This window comes from Carcharhinus amblyrhynchos, unplaced genomic scaffold, assembly GCF_965287045.1.
Source record: "Carcharhinus amblyrhynchos unplaced genomic scaffold, sCarAmb.v2.hapA chromosome_103, whole genome shotgun sequence".
Classification (NCBI taxonomy): Eukaryota; Metazoa; Chordata; class Chondrichthyes; order Carcharhiniformes; family Carcharhinidae; genus Carcharhinus; species Carcharhinus amblyrhynchos.
In genome coordinates, this window is record NW_027649843.1 from 679,726 (window position 1) to 691,000 (window position 11,275).

At 46.5% G+C, this 11,275-nt stretch overlaps 1 non-coding gene across 1 annotated transcript; it reads right to left on the reverse strand.

The window, feature by feature from the left end:
• Positions 1-2,735: 2,735 nt before the first annotated feature.
• LOC145338590 (small nucleolar RNA U3) lies at positions 2,736-2,946 on the reverse strand. The gene has a single exon (XR_013885847.1). It is a non-coding gene; the product is annotated as a small nucleolar RNA U3 (small nucleolar RNA).
• Positions 2,947-11,275: the final 8,329 nt, after the last annotated feature.

An 11,275-nucleotide genomic window follows, 5' to 3' on the forward strand; every position in this document is an offset into this window, starting at 1 on the left:
CCAACAAGGAAAACATCCCCTTGTCCTACTGCGAGTCCTTGATAGGTATGTCCCTGTCAGGCATGGAGGATTTGGTAGATCTAGGGAACCGTGGTGCACTAAAAGAGTTGAGTCGATGGTTAAAAAGAAAAAGGAGGCTTATGTTCGGATGAGATTGGAGGGCTCAGATAGTGCACTAGAAAGCTTTAGATTGGCTAGGAGGGAGTTGAAGAGTGAGCTAAGAAGGGCTAAAAGAGGACATGAGAAGACTTTGGCTGATAGGATTAAGGAGAATCCTAAGGCGTTCTATAGATATGTCAAGAACAGAATGTTGGTCAGGGCAAGATTAGGGCCAGTTACAGACAGCAGGGGGAAGTTGTGTGTGGAACCGAAGGAGATTGGAGAAGTATTGAACCAATATTTCTCTTCGGTGTTCACACAGGGGGACATGAATATAGCTGAGGAGGACATTGGGTTGCAGGGGTGTAAAATAGACAGTATTACGGTCGATAAAGGGGATGTGCTGGAAATTCTTGAGGGGCTGAAAATAGATAAGTCCCCTGGTCCGGATGGGATCTACCCTAGGATTCTCTGGGAGGCTAGAGAGGTGATTGCAGAGCCTCTGGCTCTGATCTTCAGGTCATCATTGGTCTCTGGTGTAGTCCCGGAGGATTGGAGGATAGCGAATGTTGTCCCATTGTTTAAGAAGGGGAACAGAGACTTCCCCGGGAATTATAGACCGGTGAGTCTTACTTCTGTTGTGGGCAAGGTTTTAGAAAAAATTATTAGGAATAGGATTTATAGTTATTTGGAGTGTAATGAATTGATTAGAAATAGTCAGCATGGTTTTGTAGCGGGTAGGTCGTGCCTTACTAACCTTATTTAGTTTTTTGAGAAGGTGACCAAAGAGGTGGATGGGGGCAAGGCAGTTGACGTGGTATATATGGATTTTAGTAAGGCGCTCGATAAGGTTCACCATGGTATGCTTCTGCAGAAAATGCAGATGTATGGGACTGTGGGTAATCTAGGAAGTTGGATCAGGAATTGGCTATCAGATAGGAGACAGAGGGTGGTGGTTGATGGTAAATATTCATCATGGAGTTCGGTTACGAGTGGTGTGCCTCAGGGATCTGTTTTGGGGCCACTGTTGTTTGTAATTTTTATAAATGATCTGGATGAGGGTATAGTTGGGTGGATTAGTAAATTTGCTGATGACACCAAAGTCGGAGGTGTGGTAGATAGTGAGGAAGGGTGTCATAGTCTGCAGGGAGACTTAGATAGGTTGCAGAGCTGGGCCGAGAGGTGGCGGATGGAGTTTAATGCGGAGAAGTGTGAGGTAATTCACTTTGGTAGGAGCAACAGATGTGTCGAGTATAGGGCTAACGGGAGGACTTTGAATAGAGTGGAGGAGCAGAGGGATCTAGGTGTATGTGTACATAGATCCCTGAAAGTTGGGAATCAAGTAGATAAGGTTGTTAGGAAGGCGTACGGTGTCTTGGCGTTTATTGGTAGGGGGATTGAATTTAGGAGTCGCAGCGTCATGTTGCAACTGTACAAAACTCTGGTGCGGCCGCACTTGGAGTATTGTGTGCAGTTCTGGTCCCCACATTACAGGAAGGATGTGGAGGCTTCGGAGAGGGTGCAGAGGAGGTTTACCAGGATGTTGCCTGGTATGCAGGGGAGGTCCTATGAGGAGAGACTGAGGGATTTGGGGTTGTTTTCGTTGGAAAGAAGGCGGCTAAGAGGGGATCTTATTGAAACATATAAGATGATTAGAGGTTTAGATAGGGTGGACAGTGATAGCCTTTTTCCTCAGATGGAGAAAGCCAGCACGAGGGGGCATAGCTTTAAATTAAGGGGGGGTAGCTACAGGACGGTTGTCAGGGGTAGGTTCTTTACCCAGAGGGTGGTGAGGGATTGGAATGCCCTGCCTGCTGCAGTTGTAAATGCGTCTAGTTTGGGGGCGTTTAAGAGATCTCTGGATAGGTTTATGGACGAAAAGGGATTGGTATAGGCTAGTGGGTCATTGTTTTTGTAACTGGTCGGCGCAACATCGTGGGCCGAAGGGCCTGTTCTGCGCTGTAATGTTCTATGTTCTATGTTCTATGTCCCCCATGCCGACACTACAGGTAAGAAAGCACACAACGCCTCTACCTTCTCAGGAGGCTAAGGAAATTTGGCACGTCAGCTATGACTCTCACCAGCTTTTACAGATGAACCATAGAAAAGCATTTTTTCTGGTTGTATCACAGCTTGGTATGGGCTCCTGCTCTGCTCAAGACTGCAAGGATCTACAAAAGGTCATAAACGTAGCCCAATCCATCACGCAACCCATCCTCCCATCCATTGGCTCCGTCTACACTTCCTGCTGCCTTGGCAAAGCAGCCGGTATAATTAAGGGCCTCATGCACCCCAGATATTCCCTCCATGTTTGTGTGGGTTTCCTCCGGGTGCTCCTGTTACCTCCCACAGTCCAAAGATGTCCAGGTTCAGTGGAGTGGCTATGCTAAATTGCCCCTTAGTGTCCCAAACTGTGTAGGTCAGTTGGCCTAGCCATACTAAAATGCACAGGGTAACAATGAACGAGCAGTGAGGGAGGGGGTGAGCCCAGGTAATATTGTCTTTGGGAGAGCTGATGCCAGCTCGATGGATCAACTGACCTCTGTCTGTAGGGTCATTCTAAATAACTACAAAAGGAAGCAACGCAAACAATCTGCCTCCAACAATCAATCTTTCCTTTGTTAACTTCTTGACAATCCACTCAGACTGTGTTCCCTTCCTCCACCTCTCTACGAGAGAGAGAAGGAACACTCATCAATGACACTGAGCAGTTACTAAAAGTAACACTCAGTACCAGCTTCCTGCTCAGAAGAGAACACTAGAAATCCTCCTCCTGGATTGTGAAACCACACATTAGAAACACATTTCTCCAGGAATTTTTTCTTTGTTTACTTTATTCCAATCCAATCAAGTCAAATTAAAGCCAATTCAGAGTCCCAACAAGTTGGGACATTCCCGATCCGAGCTGACCAGACAGGGCTCCCACCTCCTGGGCTGGTCACTCCTCCTCCTCCTCCTCCTCCAAGGCATTATCTCATTTGCCTCTTAGCCAAAAGGACAAGGTGTCACTTTAAAAAAATTGCTTCAAATGAAGCTGAAATGTAACTTAATGACTTTAACCAAGTGCAGCACATTGATACTACACTCGATCTTAACCAAAAGACCACAAATAATTCCTAGAAGTATAATCGTACAAACAAAGTCCCACAATCTGGCTTGGCAATGCCAGGGATCCACATCACAGTGCGCCTGTCTAATTCCTGTCCGTATTATATCGAAACCATAGGACTAGGGGGCACAGCCTCAGGATAAAGGGGGGGGGTGCGGTTTAGAACAGAGTTGAGGAGGAACTTCTTCACTCAAAGGGTGGTGAATCTCTGGAATTCTCTGCCCGTTGAAGTGGTGGAGGCTGCCTCGCTAAATATTTTTAAGACGCGGGTTGATGGGTTTTTGATAAGAGAGGGGATTAAGGGTTATGGGGAGAGGGCGGGAAAGTGGAACTGAGACACGACAGATCAGCCATGATCTTATTGAATGGCGGGGCAGGCTCGAAGGGCTAGATGGCCGACTCCTGCTCCTATTTCTTATGTTCTTATGTTCTTATTTTCAATCAACCTAATCTGCAAAGTCATAGTTTTCCACAAACAGAGGAGTATAAGAGAAGAGAAAGAAACACAAATAAATATTGAATTCCTAATCTGAATAACACCTTGTTTGTGCCATCAGAACTGAGGGTATGAGTGGGGGCAGGAGCTGTTGAGCTGAGAATGCTCCCAATAACCACCCGATAGTTATACTGGAAACACACACTGGTGACAGAGATTGAGGACAACACCAACGCCGCTCGCATACTCTCTCTGTTCTTTAAAGAATCTCTGTCCATGGATATATCTTCAAGTTTATTTATTAGTAACACAAGTGGGATTACACTGCAATGGAGTTATTGTGAAAATCCCCCAGTCGCCCGCCCGGGCACACCGAGGGGGAGCCCAGCACGGCCACTGCACCCAACCAGCACGTCCTTCAGAGGAAACCGGAGCACCCAGAGGAAACCCACCCAGTCACAGGGAGAAGGTGCAACTCTGCACAGACAGTGACCCAAGCCGGGAACCGAGCCTGGGTCCCCGGCGCTGTGAGGCGGCAATGCCAACCACTGTGCCACCCTTACAAGCTTGATGGATCAAGTGACCTCTGTCTGTAGGGTCATCCTAAATAACTACAAAAGGAAGCAACACAAACAATCTACCTCCAAAAATCAATCTTTCCTCTGTTCATCACAATTTAAAATTCTTTTTGGGAGAATCCCAGCCTCCTAGTCAAACACTTAGTTCCCAATCTCATCAAAGCATTTTATGGAAAAAGAAAGAAGCTTGAATGTATCTAACACCTTAATACTGCCCAAGGAATGATCCAACACATCTAAATGAAGGAGATATATCCAAGTGCCGTCATTACTTTCTTGAACAATTAGATATGAACTGAAATCACAGTTACACTTACACTTTCCTGCTCAAAGAACTGCTTCAGTTTTCGTTGCCATTTTCTCCTCCTTCGAAGTAGCCCAAAAGATCTATCCGAAGTGCGCATGTAACATATCCAAGGTTCCATTGCTTCCACCATTTCTGATGTGCCGGGTTTCACAAGAGTGTCTAAACACTCAGAGCAGTAAGACCTGCTGGGCACCAATTCACACAGAAATAAATCAGGTATGACCATCAGCGGGTAATATTACAGCTGAATGGTGCTGTTCACCGTGTTCAGCAATGAAAAGAGAACAGGAAATGGTAAACACTCAATAATTCATCATTCCACTGCAGTTGTTACATTGAAACCCCTTCCATAACCTGGACATTCCCACACCTTGGGTTTTTTCACTGTATAAATATACAAGTTGCTGCCTCATATTTCCAGGGACCCGCCTTCAATTCTGGCCTTGGGTGACTGCCTGGGAGGAGTTCACATTTTCCCCATGTCTGCATGGGTTTTCCTTCAGGTGCTCCAGTTTACTGCCGCAGTCCAAAGATATATAAGTTATTTGGCCATGCTAAATTGCCCCTTAGTCTCAGGTTAACAGGATAAATAGGTAAGGTTAAGGGGATAGAGCGTGGGTGGGATTGTTGTCAGTGCAGGATTGATGGGCAGAGATTCTAGAATAAATCATTACATCGAACTGTAGGACCCGTTTCCAACGTTTTTGCGTGAGGGGGTATTTCTCATGATGGTAAATACTATCATGTAATTTATCTTGTATTCAATCCTATCTTCTCAGTTATTTCTTGTACTTCTGCCTCAATTCACTTAAAATATGCTCCATTCCTACAGCCTGGTGAAATTGACAAGAAGCCTTCTCCACGTGGGATTTTCTGTATCCCTCTGCCGTATGTTTCACTGCAGCAGAAGCAATCTACTATTGGTCAGTGGCGGGATCTCCTGGTCCCACTGGTTCACTGGGGTTTCAATTGAATCCCTGTCCCTCACTGGGAAAATTCGCAATGGGAGTTCATTCACCACGAGAACAGCCAGAAAAGTCTGGTCATCAACTTTGTCTCTTTCACAGATAGTACAGCTGGCAGTGCAGGTTGGAATATTTCACTGTAATATTTAGCCTACGTGGTGAAATAAAGGCAAATTTGAAATTAATTCTTTGTCAAGAGGCAACTTGTGAAAACAAGGATAAAGAGACCAACATTCTCCTCCAGATCCCTGCAAAATACTGTGATGAGTAATGATGAAAGCATAAAAGTTTGGTCAATGTACCTCCTACACGCAGGATTTCCCACAGCAGCATCTTCGGTTCCACCACAGAAAACAGTGCAGAAGGACGGGATCCACTCCCGGTCGTACAAGAATATAGTCTCGAGGAGGTTGTCCTTGCGAAAAAGACTTATAACGGTTAGAGTGCAAATAAAAGGGAAAACAGGGAAATGTGTAACAGTCAGTCAGTATCTGGAAGGAGCAAAAACAAAATGAATATTTTGGATGCAAACCACTCATGGATTCTTTGCTCTTTGTATCTTAATTAAAGATTATGCCAGGAATATCAACAAATGTAGCTTGAATCTAGAAACACTTAGCAAAGTGTCTCCTGGAATGGAGACTTATATAAACAATCTGGAAATGTTTGTCAGTAATGGACAGGAAACGCACTCTCTTGTAAAATTACACGTGCTCAGGTTTCACTACTTCATTTTGATACAATATTAATCCAATACTTTTCTTTCAATGTTTTTTACAATTCAAGGATGTACAATAAACATTTGACCTAGTCATAAATAATTCAATATAGTGTTTTTAAAAGCAATCCTAATCAATAACGATTTTGAACTTAATTGATAACACACCCAAGTATTCAGTTACACATTATTAAGGCAAAACAGTAGCACCTGATGACTGGTGTTTACATGAAAGTAGAATTGACAAATCTTTCAGTTCCGGAACTGCTATCTAAAGTTTCTGTTGGGGGGGGGGAGTCGTTATTCTCAGGTGTAATTTTAGTGACAATCCAGGGAAGATGTGAATAGAACCATCGAACCCTAAAGTGCAGACAGAGGCCCATCGAGTCTGCACCGAACACAATCCCACTCAATTTCCTCTGGGGGCTCCAGTTACCACCACAGCCCAAAGGTGCATCGTAGGTGAGGTGGATTAGCCTGCGAAATGAACAGAGATGTGGAGAAGATGCTCGTTCTGAGAATTGGTGCAGACTCAATGGGCTGAATGGCCTCTTTCTGCACTGTTATACCAAAGAATCCCTGCAAAGAGAGTTATCCATTAGGTTAGCTGCTACTTCATGCTTGTGCTCTGCTGTCTTTGGGAATATCTCCCGTGCTCCTGACACAGGATAGTCACATTATCACTTGACCAGATCCACACCTTCCCCTGTGTCGCTGGGAACAGCCCAGTGCATCGTCTCCAACAGTCTGAGCCATTGGGAACTATGTAGGAACCATTTTGTAACATACAGGTTAAACATTAACATGACGATATATATATATATAGTGATGCACAGATTGAGCCGTGGTGCATTGTCCATCCTGTCCCCCCCACTCTCACGTGTGCAGGAAGGTGAGATTTGTAAGGTCAGTTGGAGACTGGGTGGTAACAGTACTGGAACCTTGGGTGATACTTTCCCATGAAATGCTGGTTTATGGTGACGATACTCCATCCACACAGCACGTGGGGATCACACTAAATCCAGCGTACTGACATGTATCCTGTGAGAGTGCCAAACCTCTGAGCCTGACTCTTCCTGGTATAAAGCAGTTGGGTGTCAGTCAGTCAGACAGGTTAACTTTCCTCAATGTTTCAAATTTTACACCAAATCATTTCAGCATTTTCTCCTCCCAGAATCAGCAAACAGAGGCAGGAGATATATCGGGGGGGGGGGGGATTTTTTTAGGCAGGTTAATCTTCTGTAATAATGTTATAATGTTCAGAAAGCAGATGAAAGAAGGTTTAGATATTTTTAAAACACTTTGGTTTGTTGTGAGGCCGTTAGGAACTCGAATGGATCGAGTGGGTTTGGAGTGTCTGTAATGAAAATCGGTTTGGATTTTGCAATGTATTTGAAGCTATGTAGTTTAAGATTCTGTGTATGTAATGTTGATCCTTAGTGATGATATCTATTGCTTTAGGAATGTTTTAGTTGAGGTTTGGAAGTTGATGTGAACTATCTCTCTGATGAGTATGGGACAATCCAGCGCAGGGAGAAAACTGGGAGTCCATCATGGATGGAAGATCTAACCCTCGCTTCTCCAAATCACTGGGGTTCTTCTGAGGCTCAGTGTAGGTGTGGAGATGATGAGTAAAAAGTCAGGTTAATATGTCCAGACCCTTCCTTCACCTCACCACCTCTTTCCTTCGCCTGCCCTCCGCCTTCCCCTTTTCCCCACTCCCCCCTCCCCGACATCTCCTCCCCCACCGCTTCCCCCTCCTCCCAAACCCACCCACCCCCCCCCCTCCTCCACACCCACCCTCCCCCCTCCTCCCACACCCACCCTCCTCCCACACCCACCCTCCCCCCACTCCCACACCCACCCTCCCCCCACCCACCCTCCCCCCTCCTCCCACACCCACCCTCCCCCCCTCCTCCCGCACCCACCCCCACCCACACCCACCCCTCCCCCCCACCCCACACCCACCCTCCCCCCCACCCACACCCACCCTCCCCCCTCCTCCACCCACCCCACCCCCCACCCCCCTCCCCCCTTCCCACACCCACCCCCCCACACCCCACCACCCCTCCCCCCTCCTCCACCCACCCCACCCCCCACACCCACCCTCCCCCCTCCCTCCCACACCCACCCTCCCCCCCTCCACCCACACCCACCCTCCCCCCCTCCTCCCACACCCACCCTCCCCCCCTCCTCCCACACCCACCCTCCCCCCCTCCCCCCAACCCCACCTCCCCCCCCACCCACACCCACCCTCCCCCTCCTCCACCCACCCCACCCCCCCACCCACCCTCCCCCCTCCTCCCACACCCACCCTCCCCCCTCCTCCCACACCCACCCTCCCCCCTCCTCCCACACCCACCCTCCCCCCTCCCCTTCCCCCTCGATCTTTCCCTCTGAATGAAACACTCTATTCTGAGGCTGTTAAACAAAATGTCAAACTGCAGCTGCTGAAATGAAAGGTGAAGTTCAATCTGAGCATTGTTTCAGTGTTTGATTTTTATAACAGTATTTGGTTAATGAATGTTTTGTATGAATACAGAAACATGGGGAATGGGAGCAGAGGAGATAATTTGACCCTTTGCTCTATCGTTCTCTGTTTCTCTCCCAGTCCCCCCCAAATCCAATTCAGAGTCTCAGTGAGTGAGACATTTCCAATCCAAGCTGGACAGACAGGGCTCTCACCTCCTGTCCTGGGTTTGATCTGCACGATCCAAGCTGCTTGGAGTCAGGATTAGCTCCTTCTCCAAGGCTTGATCTCATTTTCATCTCAGCCAAAATGCTGCTTTTAAAAATTGCTTCAAATGAAGCTAAAATGTAACCTAACAACTTTAACCCAGCCCAACATGTGGATACTACACTCGATCTTAGCCACAAGGCTGAGATTTGGCCTCCACTGCTTTCTGTGATAGGGAATTCTGTCGGCTGTTTTTCAATAGTTTGTTCCGTTGTGGTAAATCTCTGGCTGGATATCGCTCTCAAACAGACCAGCGACATTTCCATGTAATCATTGCCGTGACTCTTCAGGTCTCTCCCTAGTGTGAAATGGAGACAGCAGTAATGTATTTCTTACAGGAGTGATTCTCTCCAACTTTTCTTCAGTGAGATTCATCCCTTTGGGTGACTTACAGGATTTTACAATCAACTCACTGCGGGGTGTAAAATCCCAGCCAAAACCTTCCACCTTCTAGATATTTGTTCCACTCTGCAGAGCCTTTCTCATTGAAGAAGCCATGATACTCTGAGGTTTTATTTAGCAATATAAATGTATGAACGGAGGGATGAGCAGCAGTAGCGATACTCCGATCATAGAGGAGAAAGAAACCACATCTTTCACCATTACCAGGTTTTAGAACATAGAACATTTCAGCGCAGTCCAGGCCCTCGGTGTGTCCCCGACCAGTGGAACCAATCTAATGACCCTCTAACCTAAACTATTCCAATGTTATCCATATGCCTATCCACTGACCATTTGAACGCCCTTAAAGTTGGCGAGTCCACAACTGCTGCAGGCAGGGCATTCCACACCCTTACTACCCTCTGAGTAAAGAACTACCTCTGACATCCGTCTTAATTACCACCCCTTAATTTAAAGCTATGTCCCCTCGTGTTAGCCATCACCATCCGAGGTAAAAGGCTCTCACTGTCCACCCTATCTAACCCTCTGATCATCTAGTATGCCTCAATCAGGTCACCTCATAACCTTCTCACTGGTTTTGGCTCACTGTTGTAAGAGGATATGCAACACCATTTGATGTGCTCTTCTCACTGTAAGATATTTGTATAAATCAGCCTTCCACACTGAAATAATTCTGATTCTACTCATTATTTCAGGTAGGCCCTTCATCTCTATCCGTTTTTGCATTGATATAAAAAAACTATTCCTGTTACCGTGAACAAGTTCAGCCTCACACAAACCATTTCAATGTACGTCAGTCTCAGACTGTGTGGATTTGATTTGCAGTGACAGATGATTTGAGTATTTGTTTGAAAATGAGGAATATAAGCATTAATTCCCATGTGGATTCACTTTGCATTCATAGCATTAACACCTTAATAAGAATAATGGAATTTAATCCGGATAAATGCGAGGTGATGTATTTTGGAAGGAATAATGCAGGGAGAGTTACATGATAAAGGGTAGACCAATTAAGAGTATAGAAATGCAGAGGACCTGGGAGTGCAAGTGCACAAGTCTCTGAAGGTAGCAACTCAGGTGGAGAAGGTTGCGAAGAAAGCTTACGGAATGCTAGCCTTTATAGGAAGGGGTATAGAGTATAAGAGCTGGCGTCTAATGCTGCAGTTGTACAGAACGTTGGTTAGACCGCATTTGGAGTACTGCGTCCGTTCTGGTCACCTTACTACCAGAAGGACGTGGAGACCCTGGAGAGAGTGCAAAGGAGGTTTACCAGGATGCTGCCTGGTATGGAAGGACTGGGTTATGAGGAAAGATTGGGAAAACTGGGGCTTTTCTCCTTAGAAAGACGGAGATTAAGGGGGGATCTGATAGAGGTGTATAAAATAATGAAGGGGATAGATAGAGTCAACAGTGGCAGGCTTTCCTCGATTGGAGACAAATATCACGAGAGGTCACGAGCTCAGGGTGAGGGGGGAGAAGTATAATTTGGATACTCGAGGGAGGTTTTTCACACAGAGGGTCATGGGGGTATGGAAATGCGCTACCAAGTAGGGCGGTGGACGCAGGCATGCTGGAGTTGTTTAAGGTTTACTTAGATAGACACATGAGTGACACAGGGATGGAGGGTTCTAGGAGACGGTTTTAAATAAGGGTCAGAGCCTCGGACGATACTGGAAATCTAATGCTACATGTGTTGATGTTTTTCTCTTTTACTCGCAGGTGTGTCAGTTCACCTTGTTGTCTCACGAGGGGCATCTACACGGTGGGTCGTGCGTGGCTGCTCTTGGATGTTTCGAGAGTGGCCTACTGCTTCGTGTCGTTGTGTACGCTTAAAACTGGACCAGCAGACGGGCACCACAACAGCTCAGTGACTATCACTGTTTGCTGTGCAGATACATGGATTTGGGCCGGTGGTCTGTGGGAG